This window comes from Schistocerca piceifrons, chromosome 3, assembly GCF_021461385.2.
Source record: "Schistocerca piceifrons isolate TAMUIC-IGC-003096 chromosome 3, iqSchPice1.1, whole genome shotgun sequence".
NCBI classification, from domain to species: Eukaryota; Metazoa; Arthropoda; class Insecta; order Orthoptera; family Acrididae; genus Schistocerca; species Schistocerca piceifrons.
In genome coordinates this window covers 957,055,325-957,079,475 of record NC_060140.1, presented here as the reverse complement: position 1 = coordinate 957,079,475, position 24,151 = coordinate 957,055,325, and the positions used below count along the sequence as shown (strand labels likewise).

General features: G+C 44.7%; 1 protein-coding gene and 1 non-coding gene across 2 annotated transcripts in view; one reads left to right on the top strand and one right to left on the bottom strand.

The window, feature by feature from the left end:
* The window catches only part of LOC124787932 (L-ascorbate oxidase), a 200,455-nt gene that overhangs the window by 149,819 nt on the left and 26,485 nt on the right, over positions 1 to 24,151 (bottom strand). The gene's annotated exons all lie outside the window — the stretch shown is intronic.
* On the top strand, positions 21,703 to 21,777 carry Trnas-cga. Its single transcript has one exon. It is a non-coding gene; the product is annotated as a tRNA-Ser (tRNA).

Sequence of the window (24,151 nt, the reverse complement as noted above, 5' to 3'; positions counted from 1 at the left end):
TCACAGATGTGGTGGAAGAGAGAGAAAGAGTAACGTGATGAAACACATTTTATGTAGATAGGGGAAAGGAAAGCGACGTGACTGGCTGATAAATGAAAAGTGCTAGAAGCGTAAACGAGAAAAGACGGAAACATGTGCTTTGCTGTTTAATGGAGAGAAAGCTGGCCATAAGCTTAATTTTTAGCGAAACTTTATGAGTGACAGGAGGAAGTGTTTCAACTTATTAGTGGAAGGAACAGGGCATTTTATTGTGAGCAGAGTGTTGCCTATTTCTTTCCATAGGCGGGTGGCAGTAACAGAGAAACAGTTTGCGAATGTTTTTGTTTTATGGATGGGCACAGCTATGGTAATGAAAAAATGAGACCTTGTGTTTAAATTATGATGTGATGACAGAGAGCTGATCTCTGAGGCAAGGTACTGGATGCTTACGCAATGAGGTGCCGGTGAAGTAAACATAGCGCGTGACAGACACGTAAGTTGCCTGGCTGCAATCAACCTAACTGGAGCCATGAAGCAATGAGATGATCGTATAGGCAGGTGTTGCAGATAGAACGCACACAAGATTTCATAGTTGGTTCTAACCATCTAGCGTTAGTTGAAGGTAAGATTTCCTGCCTGGTTCGGCCGCGTCACGTTCCTCTTCAGCTTCAGCAGTTCGACCCCTCTGCTGGGATCTGAAACCAGTGTCGCCTCACGTCAGGCTGCAGGATTCCGACTTCAGTGCCTTTCCGTCACCGGGGAAGTAACTATCTAGCCACTGCAGGCAGGGACTATAAACTACCAGGAGTGAAACTGTTGGCATTCTCGCGACCACTTGTTGGCTTGCCCGGCGGTGCTCGCCTCGGCTGACGGATGGTTCTTCTGACGTACTGGGGCGCGCTAACGTCCGGGACTTTTCCCTTAACATTACCGCCATAGTTTTCCTCTCGCAATCTGTAACAATTGTTGGTTACGACCTGTACCCGTGCACCCGTGCATGCGTGTCCGAAGGACATGACCGCGTAGCAAATCAGCGGTCCGTTATTTAAGCGTATTACATGACTTGTGCATAGACATACAAAGCTACATACGTCCAGACACCTCCTGAAGAACTGTCGGATACCTGATACGGATGCATTTCCTTCCAAAGACTTAGAGACAAGCTACGAGGGCTATCCACAAAGTACATTACGTTTTGGAATTAAAAATAAATAAAGTATTGGAATTTTTTATAATTATATACAGATGAAAGCCACACTTCAATACTACTTTTCTGCATAGTTGCCATTTAAATTAAGGCACTTATCGTAGCGATGGACGAGGTTGGAAATTCCTTCGTCGTAAAATTCGGCCGCCTGCGCCTTCAACCACGTGGTTACCTCTTCTTGAAGCTGTGCGTCGCCATCAAGACGCTGCACAGCCAACCACTTCTTCATTGCTGGGAATAAGTGGAAGTCGCTCGGTGCCAGGTCGGGACTGTACGGCGGATGAGGAAACAACTCCCACTTAAAAGATTCGAGATCTTCACGAGTGGCATTTGCCGTGTGGGCCCGGGCGTTGTCGTGAATCAGCAAGATCTTTGAGCCCAACTTTCCCCTGCGCCTGTTTTCTATTGTTCTTCTGAGGTTGTGCAGAGTTTGGCAATACCTTTGGGAGTTTATTGTAGTGCCTCTTTCCAGGAAATCCACAAAAATCGTATTTCTACCGGGTTACTGATTAACCACGTGGTTGAAGGCGCAGGCGGCCGAATTTTACGACGAAGGAATTTCCAAGCTCGTCCATCGCTACGACAAGTGCCTTAATTTAAATGGCAACTATGTATAAAAGTAGTATTTAAGTGTGGCTTTGATCTGTATATAATAAAAAAAAATTCCAATACTTTATTTATTTTTAATTGCAAAACGTAATGTACTTTGTGGATAGCCCTCGTATTAAGAAGGCGTTCATAATGGTTTGGTTCATCAGTGCGTGACGACAGTGTCTTCCGGTGCCCACACGGTTTTCTAGAACGTGAGGCAACGCAGTCAGTCTGTACAATCGCGCTCTCGCAGACTCCACGACGTAGCTGGTGGTGTACCGTAGTTGTAGCCATCTCTCGCGGTAGTGTTCCGGATAGTGAGTCAGGTCGCCTGGGAAGTGTGACACGGCGTAACGGCTGCCTCGCAAGTCGCGGTCCGGAAGGCGCGCAGAACAACGGTGGGCGGTCGCAGCGACTCAGCTAGCTGCGCTTTGTAAGCCTAAGGGGGCGGAAACTGACGCAAGAGCGCAACCGCCCTCGAGGACACGGCGCGGCGCGCGCCTAGCGGCGGAGCACTGCCGGCGCGTGGGACGCAGTAGATGTGTGTGTGTGTGTGTGTGTGTGTGTGTGTGTGTGTGTGTGTGTGTGTGCTGCGAGGCTGCGAGGCTGCGCGCCCGCGCACGCCCCTGTTAACCTCCAAGGGCTTAGTCACTCAGCGACCTACTGACCGGCGTTGCTGTCACGGCAAATCACCAACAGATCACAGCAAATGTAAACTTCGATAAGAGCTTCGGGCACTGTGGTACCAAGCAGGAGGAAACATACACTACCGGCCATTCAAATTGCTACACCACGAAGATGACGTGCTACAGACGCGAAATTTCACCGACAGGAAGAAGATGCTGTCATATGCAAATGATTAGCTTTTCACAGCATTCACGCAAGGTTGGAGCCGGTGGCGACACCAACAACGTACTGACATGAGGAAAGTTTCCAACCGATTTCTCATACACAAACAGCAGTTGACCGGCGTTGACTGGTGAAACGTTGTTGTGATGCCTCGTGTAAGGAGCAGAAATGCGAACCATCACGTTTCCGACTTTGATAAAGGTCGGATTGTAGCATATCGCGATTGCGGTTTATCGTATCGCGACATTGCTGCTCGCGTTGGTCGAGATACAATGACTGTTAGCAGAATATGGAATCGGTGGGTTCAGGAGGGTAATACGGAACGTCGTGCTGGATCCCAACGGCCTCGTATCACTAGCAGTCGAGATGACAGGCATCTTATCCGCATGGCTGTAACACATCTGCTGCCACGTCTCGATCCGTGAGTCAACAGATGGGGACGTTTGCAAGACAACAACCATGTGCACGAACAGTTCGACGACGTTTGCAGCAGCATGGACTATCAGCTCGGAAGCCATGGCTGCGGTTACCCTTGACGCTGCATCAGAGACAGGAGCGCCTGCGATGGTGAACTCAACGACGAACCTGGGTGAACGAATGGCAAAACGTCATTTTTTCGGACGAATCCAGGTTCTGTGTACAGCATCATGATGGTCGCGTGAATCCAAAGGGTGGGAGCGGCATATTTACCCTCAATTGTAGCGGTACATTAACTAAAATTACGCACCAACATCAAACTAGCATGAGGTAAAGTACATGCTTGTAAATGTGAATGAATAGTATTTCAGTGTAACTACACAACGTAGACACGAGTGACGCCATGAACTTCCTATATGAAGGACGATTCAGCTGCGCCTACCGAGGTGTTTTCTGCAAGTTGTAACACCTTAAAATATCACATGCAAGATTTTCAGATTCTATCGCTCGCTACGCGCCAACTAGTAATCTTACAGAAAAAGTGAACAGGAGCTTGTTGTAGGAAATTTAATGTAGCTAACCTTTGGAATGTTGGAATACGTGAGGCAATACTGACCTTACGACTTATATTAGAAGAAAGATTAAGGAAAGGCAAACATACATTTCTACCATTTTTAGAGTTAGAGAAAGGTTTTGACAATGTTGACTGGAATATTCTCTTTCAAATTCTAAAGGTGGCAGGGGTAAGATACAGGGAGCGAAAGGCTATTTACAATTTGTACAGAAACCAGATGGCAGTTATAAGAGTCGAGGGGCATGAAAGGGAAGCAGCGGTTGGGAAGGTGGTGAGACAGGGTTGTAGCCTTTCCCCGATGTTGTTCAGTCTGTATATTGAGCAAGCAGTAAAGGAAACAAAAGAAAAATTCGGAGTAGGTATTAAAATCCATGGAGAAGAAATAAAAACTTTGAGGTTCGCCGATGCCATTGTAATTCTGTCAGAGAGAGCAAAGGACTTGGAAGAGCAGTTGAATGGAATGGACAGTGTCTTGAAAGGAGGATATAAGATGAGCATCAACAAAAGCAAAACGAGGATAATGGATTGTAGTCAAATTAAATCAGGTGATGCTGAGGGAATTAGATTAGGAAATGAGACGCTTAAAGTAGTAAAGGAGTTTTGCTATTTGGGGAGCAAAATAACTGATGATGGTCGAAGTAGAGAGGATATAAAATGGAGACTGGCAATGGCAAGGAAAGCGTTTCTGAAGAAGAGAAATTTGTTAACATCGAGTATAGATTTAAGTGTCAGGAAGTCATTTATGAAAGTATTTGTATGGAGTGTAGCCATGTATGGAAGTGAAACATGGACGATAACCAGTTTGGACAAGAAGAGAATAGAAGCTTTCGAAATGTGGTGCTACAGAAGAATGCTGAAGATAAGGTGGGTAGATCACGTAACTAATGAGGAGGTATTGAATAGGATTGGGGAGAAGAGAAGTTTGTGGCACAACTTGACTAGAAGAAGGGATCGGTTGGTAGGACATGTTTTGAGGCATCAAGGGATCACAAATTTAGCATTGGAGGGCAGCGTGGAGGGTAAAAATCGTAGAGGGAGACCAAGAGATGAATACACTAAGCAGATTGAGAAGGATGTAGGTTGCAGTAGGTACTGGGAGATGAAGAAGCTTGCACAGGATAGAGTAGCATGGAGAGCTGCACCAAACCAGTCTCAGGACTGAAGACCACAACAACAACAACATGGCAGCTGGTAGAGGGAAAACAGAAGGGGAAGAGGTGGAAGTGTGTACCAAAAACACGAAAAGAGAGTGAAAACCTGTGTTTTCCATCGTACTTTGTTCTGGGATAAGTTGTCGCTGGAGGCTGTATTTGCTGATGTTGCAGTTTTAAGGGCCAGAGTCGCACTTTCCGATCGAGGCTTGTTTACGCTCGGCGTACCGAGATTCCTCCCACGTTACGGACGCCGGCAGCGGCCGGAAGCTCTAGGACGGAGGTGGTGAGGTGAGTACGGCGCGCCGTTATCCCGCGGGCGCTGGACCGGTTTCTGAGCTCACCGGCCGAGAGTGAGAGGGACGGAACGGTCTCCGCGGTTGGCCAGACAAGGCGTCCGGCCGAGAGCCGTGGGCGGCGAGGCGGTGACGCTGCACTCTGCTCTCTCTGCCTCCCCCTGCCTCCCCCGCGCCAGCCCAGCCTCCAACCTCCGCCGCCGGCGGTTTCTCCGATCGGGGAAAAGTGGCCGCCGTCACGCTTCGGTCTTCCCTGGACCCCCCGGTGTGGCGCCCACCGGTCCCGTCGCCTCCAAAAACAACTCACCTGCCCGAACCGCGTTTCACGCCGATACTTTGTGGAAGGTGATGGTTCGGTCGGCGCGTCGCGTCTCAGTTTCTGACGGTAAAAGTCTGCGGCACCGAAATGGGCGCGTCGGCAGGAAGACTTCCTGTGGTGTCACCGCCAGACACCGCACTTGCTAGGTGGTAGCCTTTTAATCGGCCGCGGTCCGTTAGTATACGTCGGACCCGCGTGTCGCCACTATCAGTGATTGCAGACCGAGCGCCGCCACACGGCAGGTCTAGTCTAGAGAGACTCCCTAGCACTCGCCCCAGTTGTACAGCCGACTTTGCTAGCGATGGTTCACTGACTACATACGCTCTCATTTGCAGAGACGACAGTTTAGCATAGCCTTCAGCTGCGTCATTTGCTACGACCTAGCAAAGCGCCATATTCAGTAATTAGAATGAATTCTGAACAGACAATATTGTGAATCATGTACCATCAAGAGCGACGTTCATCATTAATGGATTAAAGTTAAGTATCAAACTAATTGCGTCCGCTTTCTGAATTCTCATTCCTTGTCATGTACCAGACTTCACGTCAGTATAGTCCTTCCCTCCTCACTCCAACCTGCGTGAGCTAAAACGCGTGTATTTCGGCCTCCACTCGTAACACGGTGTTGGCTCTTCTGCTAACACAAAACTTCCTTCCTTTCGTTTGTGCCTGCAGCTACCGTGACTTCACGCAAAGTCGCGATCGCGGCTGCGGCGAGAAGCCACACGCTGTCAGCGATGAGCGACGCGCGAGACGAATTTCCCGACGTCCTGCTCTGCTGGTATACAGGGTGTCCCAGGAGGAGTCGTCATTATTCAGGGATATGGCAGGAGAGGTGATTCGATGCAAAAAGTCTGGTAAACGTGGATTCTAAAATGCGTACCTTAAGAACCACGATCAGTTCCTCATGTTCGATACTGTGAGAAAATCTCCTCTACTGCACGTTCTTCGGTTTCCATATTTTTGAAATAGGTATTGTGAACCAAAACAAGGAAAAATTGTCTAGTAAACATGGGCTCTAAAATGCATATCCGTAAATGCATATGCATAAAATGCATGCATACGGAGGTGTCCAATAGAAGCGATGTGTTTCACAGTATCCAAGAAGAACAACTCCTCGTGAGTCTTAAGGGGGTTAGGACGTCACACGGGCGGTCTTGGAGCAGGAGAGACACCACAGGACATTTTAATTTCCACTGTCTATACTTTTACGAATAAATTCATAAAACTTTGTCAGAATGACCAGGAAGGATTCAGGATTCACACTCATAGCAGTGGAAGTTCAAAAGCACGAAAAATAATATTTTTTACATGTAAAGTTCATCATTTTTTCACTTCTATTGGCTGCGTTTGTTGCTGTAGGTACACGTTTCTTCAAAGTAAGAGAGATTCTTCGATGAATTTTACACAGCATACGAACCATACTTACAGATGTATGAAACTGTAGAAATTATTTAATTTATGAAAAAATGAATGTGCTGTTATATTTTAAACTTAATGTATAGAAAAAACTCAAATTTTATAGTTAATTATCTCAATTTTTACCACAGTTTTTAATAGATTTGGAAAATTCTAGAGTTTCATACAACTGTAGGTATGGTTTGTATGCTGTACAAAATTCATGGAACAATCTCCCTTACTTATGAAGACAAGTGTACCTATAGCAACAAATGCAGCCAATCGTAAGTGAAAAAAAGGTGAAATACAAATGTAAAAAAAAAAAAATTATTTTCTTATATTCTTGAACTTCCACCACTATAAGTGTAAATACTGAATCCTTTCTGGTCATTCTGACAAAGTTTTATGAATTTATTCGTTGAAGTATACACAGTGGAAATTAAAATGTCCTGTGGTGTCTCTCTCCTGCTCCAAGTCGTCCCGTTTGACGTCCTACCCCCCTTAAGATATGTCCTTTAAAGCCCATCTTTAGTATACATCTTTTATTCTGCTTTGGTCCATACTACCATCTCTCAAGACATGGCAATCGAAGAACTTGCATTAGAATAGATTTGTTTCACAGTATTGAAGACGAAGAGGTGCTGATAGCTCTTAAGATGTGCTGTATAGAGCCCGTGTTTTTAGATTTTTTGCTTGGAATGATCGTTCCTGTCATATTCCTGAATACTGACTACTCCTCCTGGAACACACTGTATTCGGAAACGTTTATTGGCGGGCCCGAATTAATACTTTGCACTGGTACATTACCAGGTCAGTGTAAAAGTAACCAGCCACGCTCTGATCTGCGAGACGGGTTAAATGTGTGCAATAATGATAATAACTTCAGATGTATATATTATCATAGTTCTACATAACTAGTAGCTGCTGTCCCAGTACCCGTTACAAAATGGATGTTTATAAAACGATTAAATTTCTCTCTGCTCCAAGGTCAATAATTAAAAGCCCGTTCAGACAGCGCTTCCACCTGGCTCCTAGTAACCTGTTATGATAATTTCCACAACAACAAAGACAGAAATGCACTTCAAAGGCAGCAGGGAAAATGTCACGCAAAAGCAAGACAAAATTGCACAGGAAAAAATTTAATTTATTAGTTTCAATCAAACCTCGTTCACTGAACGCAGCTAGGTGCTGCATCCAGGGTCTGACAAAGTGCGATCGAAAAGACGCGCGTACCTGAAAATGCAAGTGTCTGTGAATTGGATTCGTTCGATCAGCCACCGCATGATATTATCGACGACAAACAAAGGCGAAACTGTAACGGACAGAAGTCATATAACATTCATAGTATTGCAGCGTTCATTACTTGGCAAAAATATCATTACTACAAGAGCAACTACTTTCAAATGGTTCTGAGCACTATGCGACTTAACTTATGAGGTCATCAGTCCCCTAGAACTTAGAACTAATTAAACCTAACTGATGGCTCTGAGCACTACGGGACTTAACTTCTAAGGTCATCAGTCCCGTAGAACTTAGAACTACTTAAACCTAACTAACCTAAGGACATCACACACATCCACGCCAGAGGCAGGATTCGAACCTGCGACCGTAGCGGTCGCTCGACTGCAGACTGTAGCACCTAGAACCCCACGGCCACTCCAGCCGGCAACTACTTTCCATTATTCAATAGTATTTTGGCAGTTCAGTTGTTTGCATGGTCTTGTTGTAGACGCATTTCGTGGCAAACATAGTGATACTGCAGTGCCGCACAATTAAACTATAGCGAGACTAATCGCCTGTTTTCGGGAAGGAGGACGGTTACAGAGATGAAGAGAACCAGCATACCGCCCGTTTTGGCGGACGATAAACCATCTGAGGTGAGGAATGTGATGCTGTGTTGACCTTACAAAAAGTTTAAGGAGACCGTCGGTCCACTCTCCGATTTCTTATGCTAGGGCTCACAGAACGACGCAGAAGTTTTAAATTTGGTGCATATTATTTCCGCAGACTGCAGGAAGTAAAGGCACCGGGTGAAGAAAAACGTCTAGCGTGTTCTACATGGTTTCGGTCACGTCCGTGGAATCGCTGAACTGCGCCGTGTTTTGTTCACTGATAAGGCATGATTTCACCGTAATGGATACGTGAATTTCTGCAGCCGAAAACACGTCGGACTGTCAGAAAAATGGAGTGTGGTGTGCCGTATCGCGTTGTCAGAAACTGAGCCACATTTTCTTTGAAACTACAGCGAACAGCGTTGTGTACCAAAACACTGTTACACAGTTTGTTTCGCTTCATCAGCATGACTTTTCAGTCGCCGTGTATAAGACGTCCGTCTGCCGAGTATGTCAACACGAACTAAACAGCAACACCCGCACGAAAACCAGAGACAGGTTCAGCAGAATTCCATGCTCGCGCACTGGGGCGCGCCTTAGAAATCTTGTAGGCTTTCCGTACCGGTAACGCAGCCTCACCGATCGCGAAGAATCGCTAACTGCCGGCTTATGAAATTATAACCACTTCAAAACACAGAGGGTAAGCGGCTTTCCTCGTACCTTAGCGAGGGCTAGCGGCCAAGTACCTTACACAAGAGAACTTTATTTAATTGCTGTAACAGTGAGTTAAATCGCCAACAACATTAATCTTGTAACAGTTGAGTGCTCCTTCCACCCAAACACACACAGACTCAGATTCGTTGATTTTGCGATGATTCCTCGTCACATTTTTTCCTTTTACACCGTCAGCCACAGGAAATGAATTCATGCATTTCCTTTGGTCATTTCCTGCTCCCGCTAATAGTACTTTCTACCAAAGTAAAAGGTTTATTTCTCGACGGTGTGGGAAAACACCTACCTTAAGACAACGACACAAGCTCTCAATTTAGAAGGAATACGGAGAGATCGGCCTATCTCCCTCCAGGCTGAACAAAAGACCTCCTTTTCTGGATACCAGAAATTGTGTCTAGCACCCACAATAGCCAACAGGCCGATCCTTCCGGTGAAGGAAACAAGCGGAATGTTACACGCTGATAAAATGGAAATTACATAACTAATTTTAATGCTTCGCCATGTGTTAAGAAGGATGGGAGATTAGTGTTTAATGGTCAGCAGAGAAGTGGCAGCTAGAACCGAACACATGTCCAGACACAACAAGGAACGCTCAGAAAATGGAAACGTCTCAGCGTTTACCCTGACCGATTTAGGATAACAACATGAGACGTAAAGCAGTGTGACAGCTTGGGCTTTGGAACAGACGTCAGAAATGAGCTCCATATATTTGCTTTAAATTCGCCAGCGGGTCGTATGGCGTCATCTCCGAACTGGCCGTCTCTGTACGCTCCGAGACTCAACTCGCGAGTCTACGCCACTGGACGTTCAACCGAACCCCGTCCCTCGGGTCTGCCGTCGATTTTTTTTCCTTTTATTGTCATTTCCATTCCCCATCAGGGGGCGGGCTGGCAGCAGCTTAAGCGCTGCTCTCCAGCCGAGAGACATAAATAGACAGGAAGACATTTAAAAACAATATAAAGAAGATAACATGGTGTAATATAGAAACAAAAATGGCGGAACAGAAGAAAAGAAAGCATACAAAGCGGTGACTGTAAATCGGAGATAGAAATCTAAAAAAGTATGTTACACAAAGAAAAAACACACACTACATTAACAGGCAGCAGACAAAGTACGGCCGGAGCAAAAAAATTCGTAGAGCGGTGAAAACAGCCACGTGACGGACGGCGTAGCAAGGAACAGTCGTGGACGAAAAAAAAGGTCGAGCACACAATTAAAACCTCATCACTAGGTGACACCGTGTAACGGCACCCTGCTGTATTTTTTTTTCCTTTATTGAGTTTCGATCCCCCCCCCCCGAAGGGGTCGGGCTGGCAGCAGCTTAGTACGCCGCTCTTCAGCCTACAGAATTTGTTTTAAGAAGATGAAGAAAATAAATAATAAAAAAGGCGATAAAAATCGGTGACTTAAATGGTAAAATGGCGTAAAATAGTGGAACTTAAAACATAGAGGTTTTTTTTTTTCTTTATTGAGTTTCGAGCTGCTGTCTAGTTCAAGTGGACTATACCAGCGTAGAAAGGAAAGCGAGTGCACGAGTGTAGCCGAGGATTCACTGCATCGGCGCTGCATACCCAACCGATGGGCACTGCGATTATTACGTATATGTCAGTATAGTGACTGATCGGTTAGCAGTGAATATTATTCTACGCGTGTGTAGAGAGTGAGCATTAGTAAAACCGACAATCTGCAGGTACGGATTCCTGACTGGAAACAGACGAAAGAAGGTCCAATGAGCCTGCGTCTGGAAATGCATCGATGCCACGGTAGATGGCGCTGATGAATGAAAGTTTCTCTGATCAGGTGCCGTGTGTTCGTTGTGCGTTGCAGGCTGTGTGACTGACACAGCGTACTGTAAGCAGCAGAATGGCCCGGTGTTCACGTCGGGAACAAGCAGAGGTGGTGTTTGTGTACGGCCAAACTGAGGGAAACGGTCGAGAGGCAGCGCAACTACACCAGAACAGACACCGTCCACATCACACGACATTTCAAGCCCTTTTTGGGCGTCTGTGTGCTAATGGGTTCCTTCAGACAGACGAAGGTGCAGGGAGGCGGCGGACTGTACGTACGCCAGATTTGTAGGACCGGGTTGTAGAAGATATTGAGACGAACATACAAGATCCAGAGAAGTGGTCTACCAACATGGTGTAAGCCAAAATACGATTAAGTGTATCCTGTACGACAACCACTACTATCTCTGTCACCTGCAACGAGTGCAAGCAACATCAGCAGCGGATTTCTCCCTACGGGAAGGTTTCGTTCTTACCAGGCAGTCACAGTTCTGGGATATCTGTCATCAGTCCTCTTTACCGACGAAGCAACCTTTACCAGAACTGGCGTCATCTACCCGCATACTCATCACCTGTGGGGTACTGACACGTAACTTGCTAGGAGGGACTTTCATTCGTCAGCGCCATCTGCCGTGGCAACGATGCATTTCCGGTCACGTGTTCATAGGAGTTCTTTGCCCTTCACTTCCAGCCAGGAATGCGTCCCTGCAGTTTGTCGGTTTCATTGATGTTCACCCCGTATATGTATGATTGTGGACGTGTGTTTCCATGTGTATATTTGCTTGTATTTATGTATATGTATAAAACTTTTTCGGCGGTTACTGTAAAGTTATTGTAATATTTAATTTCTGTTCAGCTTCTTTAGTTGCCATCTTATCCCGGCAATCGGTCATTGTACGTCACGACTAGGCTTACCTTCCTGGACATTTCAGTAAGAGAAATAGTCGGTATGTAGGAATACATCAAAGCGCGGCCGTTGTCAGACTCTCCAAACTCGCGGAACTGCGACGAGAAGAAAGGGAGCCGTTACGGCACTGACGTAACGGCGGTGCCTCGATTTCTAATGTATACGACCCGGGATGTCAGACTGGTACTTCGTTCCTCATTCCTAGTTTAGAAGCCCACTGCTCCCAATTAAAAGTCCAGATCTCTAACCACTGCGCTATGTCGCTCGGTAGTCGGGTATGTAGATCAATGTTTACTCGCCACAAGCTTAGCTGCAGGAGAAGAAGCTGCGTCCGCAAGAACTTCAAGTCATTTTACGTGATTCAGTCACAATTTATTTATGCAAAACAGGGTCACAGAGAGCTTTCTAATAGGCACTGATAACTGTAATTGTTTTCTAGATTCAATGGTGATTAGTGCACGCTGATAAAGAACGGGATTTCAAATTCGAGTGTGTGGAAGTTTTTTAACTCGTGGACAAGGGGGTAGTGAATGGGATTAATTTAGAAGGAAAAGTGAAAGGAGAAGATCTGTCATGAATGCAACACTCCTCTGAAACCAGGAAATGTATCTAGCGAAGTACTAACGCTAGGAAGTGGCACCTGTCCCAGAAGTCGTAGATTTCTACTGTGACGGTGGAAGAAATTTAGTCGGAAGGGGGGGGGGCAAATTGTCATGTGAATGGTGGGCTCCATTTGGTTCCCAATTGTGATGTATCTCTCCGCAGTGTCTCGGGGAATGACAGCAAGTGACTGTGTAGGTTACGATCCACTGATCAGACGAGATATTCGTTAGATCCAGTTTAGATTAGATTAGATTAATTATTCATTCCACAGATCCATAAAAGAGTGAATCCTCGTGGGTGTGGAACATGTCTGATACACACATTACAAAAATTTAATTAGAAAAACTTGAATTTCATTAATTTTAATGATCCCAGTCAATAAACAGTAAAATTATCTACATGAATTAAATTTAAACTTCTAATATTTACAAGTTTAATACTTGTTGCTTTGTTGTTGACAAGAGAAATACGGTGAGTGATGTTAGTGAGGTTGTTTTTCCACAGTTTTCTCTGCCTCGTGATGACTGGGTGTTGTGTGATGTCCTTAGGTTAGTTAGGCTTAAGTAGTTCTAAGTTCTAGGGGACTGATGACCATAGATGTTTAAGTCCCATAGTGCTCAGAGCCAACCAGCCATTTTCCACAGTTGTAGCAACAATTAAATGCTTACACACGACACACACTGCACCGACGAATGTTGTGGGTGAATGTCGGAATGTCTCGCAAATAACCATGAGAGTGACTCTCAACGTTCACGTCTGTACCAGTATGTTGGACATCTTCCCGAAAGTATGTTAATATACAGGGTGTATCAGAAACAATCAGCCGATTTAAAAAAATCATAACTATTGTGTTATGTGAGATATTTCCGTGAACAACGTAAATATGGGAAGAACAAACCCTCGAGTTTTACATGGTACAAAATGAGACGGACTCCCCAAAATTTAATGTCTTTCGTGCAGTTTCACGGGAAAAGGTGTGTGGTTCATTTGTTATAGGATGCAAATATGTCGATATGCTTGAGAACTTTCTTTTCTCACAGCTGGAGGCTTATTCGAACGACTTGATTTACCAGCAGGATGGGGCACCGCCACACTGGCATTTGGAAGTTCAGGAATTTTTAAGTCAAAGGATTGCTGAACGACGAATCGGTCGCAATAGACGAAATGATTCAGCCGTACATTACTGGCCTCCAAGGTCACCGGACTTGACTGTATGTGATTGTTTCTTGTGGGGGTTTATAAGAGGCTCTGTTTATGTGCCTCAGTTACCAACAACAATGAATGAAGTGAGACATCGCATAATAGTAGCTGTGGAAGCGAGAACTCAAGACACGCCCGCCGAAGTGTGGGAACAATATGAATACCGCACTGACATGTGCCGTGCATCTCAAGGGTGGCATGTCGAACATCTATGAAAAGATGAGAAAAAACTTTTTGAGTTTCCCGTTCATCAAAAAAACAAAATTCATTGAATATGTTTATTACTTTCAGAAATATAGACGTGCCAAATCGGATGATTCTTTTTGATTCACCCTGTATTTAGTGCAAAAAATTGATTGACTGCGGCTGTTTCGTAAAGGTAGGAAGATCAAATTCTGTGAGCGGTTTGGTGATGAGTCGAGGCTTAACTCCATAAATCAACAAAAACCAGAGTTTCTGCTTTTCACAAACTGCACCTTGAAATATTGGTACTAAGTCAGAAGGAGAAGAGAGGTATGTTCAACACGTTATACGTCGCTACAAGACTTTCCAATTTCAGTGACTCCTACTACAGTCTATGAAACAGCCTGTGGCGTGTGCCGTGTCACAGTCCCTATGTGGACGACGGCCATCCGCAGGCGCAGCAAGTGTTTGTGCCGCTGCCTCAGCCCTGCTAGACAGCACCGGCAGTGCCGGCCAGTTATGCAACGTGCGGTGCGCTCCAGATGGACAGCTGCAGCCCACGTCACGGCGTCCAGGCCGGCTGCAAGCTGCATCGTTTCACGGACTCGGAGCCGCACTTGCCGAGCGAAAACGTGCCGGACAGCAGGTAGTCTTTCCCTAGACGTGCCGCTATTTGTACGAACGTCAACGTAACGTCTCGCGGCATATTCAGTTGCAAAACACAAACGTGAATAAAAAAATTCCGCCGTGCTGATGCTTCCAGTTTGAACTGGATGGCGCTCTACAATAACGATTTAATGAAACGCCTACAATTTTACTGAGTAATCCACAATACTTATCTATATTATGCAGCTGTCCGTTCTGTTTGACAAACAAATCGTCACGTTGGCGGCACAGTACCAGTCAAATGTCTGATGAGATCCCATGATAACCCGTCCCACATCTGATGAACGGCCACACATTATTTTCAGACGCCACGCAGTAGATATCTGTTCTGTTTGTGCAACCAGATGTCAGTTTAAACAGAACGTAATAGAGATAATTCTGGTTGCGATCTGAATAACAAGTGGAACCTGTTATTTGCTTGTATTACAGTGAGGTATACTCATTTTCAGCGACCTGTGTTAAATATTCTTGACGTGACAGATCCATTTCACATATCCCGACAGGCCAAAATGTATCGAGACTGGATTATTAAAAAGTAGAGAAAAGTTGCGATGGTCGTTTCAAGGCTTCAGGTGTTCTACACAGTCTTCTCCTATTGCGTTAAACGTACAGAACGTTCACGTAACCGTGTGAAACTCTCAGAAAAGTCCTTCTTTCGGATGTTATTCAACTCGCTTATTACATTGGCTTCAATGTCGGTTATGTCGTCAAAGCGTTGACCATTCATCCGAATTTCTCCACTTTGTCATTTTCTGGTATGTTGGTATTGATGACGTCAACTCTCTTAATCCGCGATGATTTTTTTTTTTTTTCAGAAAACAACTGTCCGCGTTTTTCATTTCAGTATATTCGCGGCAGGCGCCCACCCAGCTGTCTGTGTTCGGGAGTCGAGGTGCGCGGCACAAACTTGGCATATTTTCCTCTTCTTCAAAAGATTCTGGAGGATGTCTTTAATACCTGTCCACAGCGATTTTTAACACAACACGTTGACACACTACGGCCGTAAGTGCGCTACTTAACACCGCCCGCACATAGCTGACTCACGGAATGCACACCTATTGTTTCCAGTAGTTACTGCGCTGGCGTCGCCTGTACGCTAAGAATAAAATCGTTCTCGGAACATTTTGGACGGACGGTGCGCTGTGACGGCGGCCAACTTTGATATTTTATGTGTTTGCCGCCACGGAATTCCTTACACACTGCTGAAATATCCCTTGCGGATCATGGCTGCATGACTGAAACTAGTGGCTAATTATGACCATACTCTGAACGGCCACTTTGGATAATTCCTGATAGAATTACTCAAACAGATTCGAACAGAAGTGCACTGGCTGTATAAAACTTCTATACGTGAATGTTTTTAAGGATTTTAAATCTGTTTTTGCAACTAGTTGCGGCTCACTCTCTATGACAGTTCTTAAATAATCCTACAAAGCCTTTTGGTACGGCTATCGCGTTCTTGTGTAGTGTTAGGTTCAGAGCTCTAGGTATGACGATAAAAACCAAACTGACCTAATACAAGCTCTTATTTTATTACATCACCAGACCAATACCTGGCTTAAAACACCACATACAACATATTACGTCATTGTGTTAGTACACGTTTGCCTAAAGGGGTCACAGTCTGCTATTTTGACTTCCCACGATACTCTGAATCAATGGAACGTATTTGTTCTTGAAGTGACTTCGCCAGCTACCGGAAAGAACCTGGCGTGACCTTGGAATCAAGGCAGCAACGCTGTTGCCGTCGTGACCTGCACTCCACCACTACTTGCACTTGCACCGGGTACCTGCGGGAGGAATTTTGCACCTTTCGCGTCCATTTTCCTTCACTGTCACTACCCAATGAAAAACTGGTGTACACCAAGTTCAGCAGCCACAGAAGAAGCAACTCTCATTGACAGAGACTGCTGCCACATTTAGACAGCGCTTTCCCCATACACATGTACGTCAATGCGTCTACACACCTCACAGCGTGTGGCAGAGGGTACTTCTGACACTTCTATGGTATACTCCCTGTCCTCTTCCAACCGCGAATGGGGCCCGTGAAGTACGAATACCGGCGGGCCTGAGTACTAGTTCCATGTGGGATGGCATAGCAAAATTCTGCGAATCTCTCTGCATTGTCGTCCAGTGATAATGGGCGAGAATTGTATTGTCCTGTTTAGAATTCGTTCCTTGACGATTAAAAAGTTCATTGTTTTGCCACTGCTGCGCCTCGCATAAAACCTGAAGAGTGATAGAGTCATAGCATTAATCTGTTTCTTTCTTCTTTTTTTTTTTATTCATTTACTGGTACGCAATAGAACACTGATCGACCAACTGTCGTAACTTCAGATGTTGAGAACAAAACTCTGAACTTTGATTCGTGTTCCATCGTATCGATACAACATTCCTAGGGTCAGTAGGATGATACGTCCATAGAGAAATCAGAACGCTGAACAAGAGACTTTAGAATGTTTCACATAGATGACATCCACAAACATAAAAAGCACCTTCCTCTGAGTCCTGTGAAGTACAAACTGCCTGCCATAAAGGAATGGAGTACCTTCCGGCGTTGGGTAGAGGACCCAAAACGGTTTTGCAGCTGGAGGCATTATGTTCCTTCGTGTCTACTTGCAGCTACTTGTGCTAGGTGTGATTTGTTGTGTATCTGGTTCGTGTAAATCAGTAAATCCTCATATCCGGTTATGAAGAATCTAACTTCCAGGTATATAACGTCATAACTCTCGAACTATGTGTCATACAGTGACATAATTTAGCAGGTACATTGAGTGCTGTATGTGGACGCTGTCTGCAAAATGTGTTGCGAATAGATTTGGCAATAACGAAGCTATAAGCTGAAACGCTTTGCTGATACAGCAATTGTACTGCATAAATAGCTATCGGGTAAAGAAAACAGTCGTAATGTAAGAATTTCGGGGTCACAAAATCCTGGTGTCTTCTTCGAACACGAGAGAGACTCACCGAAACTTTGTGCCCTTTCTGTTCACAAAGTTGACAGACTTTCTGCAGAGGAAACAGCGGAGGTATGTCATAGCTGGACTCGGTGCAGAATTGCGTTTTTTCCTCAACTTCACGAAGATTCCAGTGATTTCATTCTCGTGCATGACGGCGCCCCCCTTCAGTTTCACTTTGAGCTCAATCTGAACAACACCATCCCACAACGTTGGTTCGGAAGAGATGAACAACAAGATCTTGTTCATTGGTTTTTGCCTCCCAGGCCACCAGACCTCACACCTTGCGATTTTTCTCCCTGGGAGTACATAAAAGACGGAATCTGTGTCCCACATATGGCAGCAACTCTAAAAGAGCTTAGAAATTGAAGTTGTCGTTTCGTAAAGAGGGACCTGTTGGTTCGTGTTGAGTGGAAAGGACTATCGTTTTTATGTTTCTCGACCAGCACATGATGCTCATGTCGACTGCTCGGTATAGTGGCTATTGTTGTTGTTGTAGTGGTCTTCAGTCCTGAGACTGGTTTGGTGCAGCTCTCCATGCTACTCTATCCTGTGCAAGCTTCTTCATCTCCCAGTACCTACTGCAACCTACATCCTTCTGAATCTGCTTAGTGTATTCATCTCTTGGTCTCCCTCTACGATTTTTACCCTCCACGCTGCCCTCCAATGCTAAATTTGTGATCCCTTGATGCCTCAAAACATGTCCTACCAACCGATCCCTTCTTCTAGTCAAGTTGTGCCACAAACTTCTCTTCTCCCCAATCCTATTCAATACCTCCTCATTAGTTACGTGATCTACCCACCTTATCTTCAGCATTCTTCTGTAGCACCACATTTCGAAAGCTTGTATTCTCTTCTTGTCCATACTAGTTATCGTCCATGTTTCACTTCCATACATGGCTACACTCCATACAAATACTTTCAGAAACGACTTCCTGACATTTAAATCTATACTCGATCTTAACAAATTTCTCTTCTTCAGAAACGATTTCCTTGCCATTGCCAGTCTACATTTTATATCCTGTCTACTTCGACCATCATCAGTTATTTTACTCCCTAAATAGCAAAACTCCTTTACTACTTTAAGTGTCTCATTTCCTAATCTAATTCCCTCAGCATCACCCGATTTAATTTGACTACATTCCATTATCCTCGTTTTGCTTTTGTTGATGTTCATCTTATATCCTCCTTTCAAGACACTGTCCATTCCGTTCAACCGCTCTTCCAAGTCCTTTGCTGTCTCTGACAGAATTACGATGTCATCGGCAAACCTCAAAGTTTTTACTTCTTCTCCATGAATTTTAATACCTACTCCGAATTTTCTTTTGTTTCCTTTACTGCTTGCTCTATATACAGATTGAATAACATCGGGGAGAGGCTACAACCCTGTCTCACTCCTTTCCCAACCACTGCTTCCCTTTCATGCCCCTCGACTCTTGTAACTGCCATCTGGTTTCTGTACAAATTGTAAATAGCCTTTCGCTCCCTGTATTTTACCCCTGCCACCTTTAGAATGTGAAAGAGAGTATTCCAGTCAACATTGTGAAAAGCTTTCTCTAAGTCTACAAATGCTACTAACGTAGGTTTGCCTTTTCTTAATCTTTCTTCTAAGATAAGTCGTAAGGTTAGTATTGCCTCACGTGTTCCAACATTTCTACGGAATCCAAACTGATCTTCCCCGAGGTTCGCTTCTACCAGTTTTTCCATGTGGCTATGTGAACATAAAATTTTGAACCTTTCTCTGTCCAGTGACTTGCACAGTGTGTTCCTGTCTTTGGTAGTTTTATCTGTAATAAACAACCGAAATGTGTTCTCCCTTTTTGAGTCACGCAGTACAGAGTCCTTAGGACAGATGCTCGTTGTGAGAACACGCGAAATGTGCACACAGGTTGACGGCGGAGGTCGACGGCTGTACTGGAGTAGGGGACCCTCATGTGAGCGCCAGACTGCCAGGCCCCTGAGGGGAGAGTAGCACGTGGGGCACGAGCAGTGTGCAGATTCGTTCCGCGCTCGCTGTTCCGGGCGCATAACGCGTCCACGGGCGGCGCTTTGTGCGAGGGAAGAACAGTAGAACGCGGCACTCGACTGCAGAGTACCGGTGCAGCACCGAGAGCTCTTGAGAGACGGACTCGCCTCGCTTTTCTGGGTTAGACGGTCAGCGAGTGGCGGCGAACTCATACTGCGGCGGCGGGCGCAGGTGGTACTCGCTGCCACCCCGACGTACCGCGGACTTTTGACTAACAAGGAGACGGCACGAGCGTGGGGTCGGGGATTTGTCCGAAATTTTGTGTGGTGAAACACGACCCCTAACAACTCACGTGGTTGAAATATTAGGACACACTACACGGAAAGTCCCGGGAAAAATCGATCCAAATTTTCTTAGGTCTCTTATGAGTATAAAATGTTAGCCCCTTGCCGAGCCGCCGTCTGGCCTAGATATTTAGGGCTCAGACTCTTACGCCAGAGGTCTCGGCTTCTATTCCTCCTCTGGCACTTTTGTTCTTCTGTTTCATTTTCTTTTGTTACATCACCAATTATTCAGAAAGTTTCCGAAACCTACATTATCTTTAACAAATTAGTTACATTATTGAATAAAAATTATTTTCTTTTTGTCCAACAACACAATTCATGACGGTGGGTTTTCCATTTTTCGTTGTAAAGTATATAAGGAGAATCATTGGGTTTTTAATCAGAATAACAAATTCGATTGGGAAACATTCAATTTTTATACATATAATAATTATAAACAAGAACCGCAATGGTAATTATCGTAAAAACAAAGAGAGCAATAATTTTTTCGACATCTTGCGCAACATATAAAAGCGGATTTTTTACAATCACAGGGCGCTTGCAATAAATCTGTACAAAAATATGCCCCATTAACATTTACGAAAATTTTTTGAGTTTCTGATAATTTTGAGCCAAAGCAGGCGTACTGAATCATGTCTCGGAATATTGCTGAAGATAGCTGATGGTGAATTATAGAATGAATTTTTATACAGTCCTCCTGGGAATTAATTTCACGATTCTCCTGTAACAATGCGCTGCAATTTTGCAAGCAACAGAAGGAAAAACAAAGTTCCAGAGGAGGAATAGAAGCCGAGACCTCTGGCGTAAGGGTCCGTGTAGGCCAGACGCTGGCTCGGCAATGGGCTAACATTTTATACTCATAAGGCACCTAAGAAACTTTGGATCGATTTTTCTCGGGATTTTCCTAGTAGTGCGTCCAAATATTTTGACCACGTGAGGTGTTAGGGGCCCTCTTTCACCACACAAAATTTCGGACAAATCCCGGACCCCAGGGTCGTGCCGTCTCCTTGAACATACGGATTAGGTTCCCAGGTATATGAGTGGATCGAAGACTTCTTAAGTAATACAGCCCAGTACATTGTCGTCGACGGCGAGTGTTCATCAGAGACAAGGGTATCTTCAGGAGTGCCACAGGGAAGTGTGGTAGATCCTTTGTTAATTTCTGTGTACATAAATAATCTGGCGGCCATGGTAAGCAGCAGTCTACGGCTGTTCGCTGATTATTCTGTGGTGTACGGAAGGCGTCGTCACTGAGCGGCTTTAGGACAGGAGACGATTTAAACAGAATTTCTGAAAGATCTGATGAATGGCAGCTCTCTTTACATGTAGGAAAATGTGAATTAATGCAGGTGAGCTAGATAAACAATCCCGTAATGCTCAAATACAGCATTAGTGGTGTTCTGCTTGATACAGTCACGTCGTTTAAATATCTAGGCGTAACGTTGCAAAGCGACATGAAGTGGAACGAAGACGTAAGGACGATAGTAGAAAACTTTAAAGACAGTACCGCCATTAGACTGTTTTTTATTTGCGGTGTTACATTAACACGATCATGATTTCGGCTTCAAAGTGCCATTATAAAGTGTTTTAAGTGCCTAAGGTGGCATACTGTCGTATTGAAAATACACTATTAAACACATTGTCTACGGCTCAATATTTCTGGTAAAGCCTACTAGGTTTTGGTTTGGAAGGTAGGAGAGAAGGTACTGGCAGAAATAAAGCTGTGAGGACGGGGCGTGAGTCGTGCTTGGGTAGCTCAGTTGGTAGAGCGCTTGCCCGCGAAAGGCAAAGGTCCCGAGTTCGAGTCTCGGTCCGGCACACAGTTTTAATCTGCCAGGAAGTTTCCTACTAGGTTTTACCAGAAATATTGACCCGTAGACAATGTGTCTAATAGTGTATTTTAAATACGACAGTATGCCATCTTAGGCACTGTATAACACTTAAAACACTTGACAACGGCCCTTTGAAGTCGAAATCATGATCGTGTAAATGTGACACTGAAAATAAAAAAAAATAAAAAACAGTCTAATGGCGGTACTGACTTTAAAGAAATATATTATGACGCACATTATAAAAAAAATTATTAAATGATAGTAGAGAAGGCGAATGCTCTATTTCGTTTCATCAGGAGAATTTTAGGGAAGTGTTGCTCTTCTGTAAAGGACACCGCGTATAGAATACCAGTGCGATCCATTCTTGTCAACTGCTCGATTGTTTGGTATCCCCAACAGCACAGATTAAAGGAAGATATCGAAGCAGTTATGAGACGGCCTGGCACATTTGTTACCGGTGGGTTCGATCAGCAAGCAAGTATTACAGATATGCTAGGTGAACTCAGATGGGAATCGCTGAAGGGAGCCGGCCGTTGTGGCCGAGCGGTTCTAGGCGCTTCAGACCGGAACCGCGCTGCTGCTGCTACGGTCGCAGCTTCGAATCCTGCCTCGGGCATGGATGTGTGTTATGTCCTTAGGTTAGCTAGGCTTAAGTAGTTCTAAGTCTAGGGGACTGATGACCTCAGATGGTAAGTCCCATAGTGCTTAGAGACATTTGAACATTTTCGCTGAAGGGAAGTCGACGATCTTTTCGCAAGGCACTACTGCGGAAATTTAGAGAACAAGCATTTGCGGCTGACTGCAGAACGGTCGTTCTGCCGCCAACGTAGATTTCGCCTCAGGACCACGAAGGGAAGATAAGAGAAATTAGCCCTCATAGGGAGGCATGTGGCAGTCGTGTCTCCCCCACTCCATTTGCGAGTTCAACGGAGAAGGAAACGAGTCGCATGGTACAAGGTACCCTCCACCATGCGCTGTACGGTGGCTTTCGGAGTTTGTACATCAATCATTTCATCTTCCTTTGGTGAACACCTGGAAGACAGAGCAGAAACTTTTACTTTTGGATAGTAACAACACATTTTCATGACCTTTGCGGAGGACAGAAATCAACATGGATCCCACAAACCACGATCTCGTAAAACTCATCTCGCTTTGTTTCGTCCATGAGACCCAGAGGAAAGTAGATTACCGCGTCCCAGTTAACGCCGCGTTCCTTGACTTTCGAAACGGATTCGGCACAGTTCCGCACTGTCATTTCGTAAACCTGATACGATCTTACGGAATGTTGACACAGCTTTGCTACTGGATTTACAACTTTTTAACAAATTGAACAGAATGGAATTTAGCGTTGCCAATTTGGAGCACGCGACCTGCACTGTCCGAGAGAGAAGGGAAGCGCCCAGAAGCAGAGGTGGAAACGAAATGAAACTTCATGGGTCGACAGGGTATGTGATGTTATTTGAATGGTTACAATATCGAATCAAATTTACGAAGAACTTGAGAGTATGAGCCCATTTATTAGTACGATGTTGGACCCCCTCTGTCCTGCATGTATGCTCTGATTCGATTGGGAAGGTTGTCACAAATCTGTTGTATCCCGTCCTGAGGCAGGCTGGCCCTCAACTGCTGTACCTGGTCCTTGATATCCAGGATGAAGACGCTGGTTTTATTTCAGATTCTAGATTTCGGCCTTAGTCATCATCAAGTGTTACAAATGCAACAGATTAAATCACAGTAAAAGTACAAGTGTCAGACAAAGTATCAGAAAAATAGCAGTCCAACAGTTAAATTAGTCAATAGGCTGTATAATTTGTTCTCTTACTTACGTATTAAAAATCATTGGACTTGAGTAGACCACAATTCATTGTCAAAACACGTATCTTCGGTCATATAAACCAATTTTGTCATAAGTTAATGAGAGAACGTTTCTGTAATTCCCAGTAAATTAGCCTATGACACAAATTTTCTCGCATTTACTTATGGCGAAATTGGTTTACATGATTGAAGATACATGTTTTTACGATGAATTGTGGTCTACTCAAGAGTAATGATTTTTAATGCGTAAGTAAGAGAACAATTCATGCAGCCTAGACATTAATTTAGCTGTTTTCCCTGCTGTTTTTCTGATAATTGTACTTTTATTGTGGTTTAATCTGATGCTCTCGTAACACTTGGTAATGGTGTAACGCCGAAATCTAGACTGAGGAATAAAACCTGTTGTACAGGCAAATGGCGGTTATATCTTTCAAAAAGTTTTTTATTAAAAATTATAGGTCGTCAGTTTCTGCTTCAGCCCTTCCAGCTGGGAAAACCCATGGTACATCCTGGGTTATACTACGTACTAATACGCTGATGGCCGGC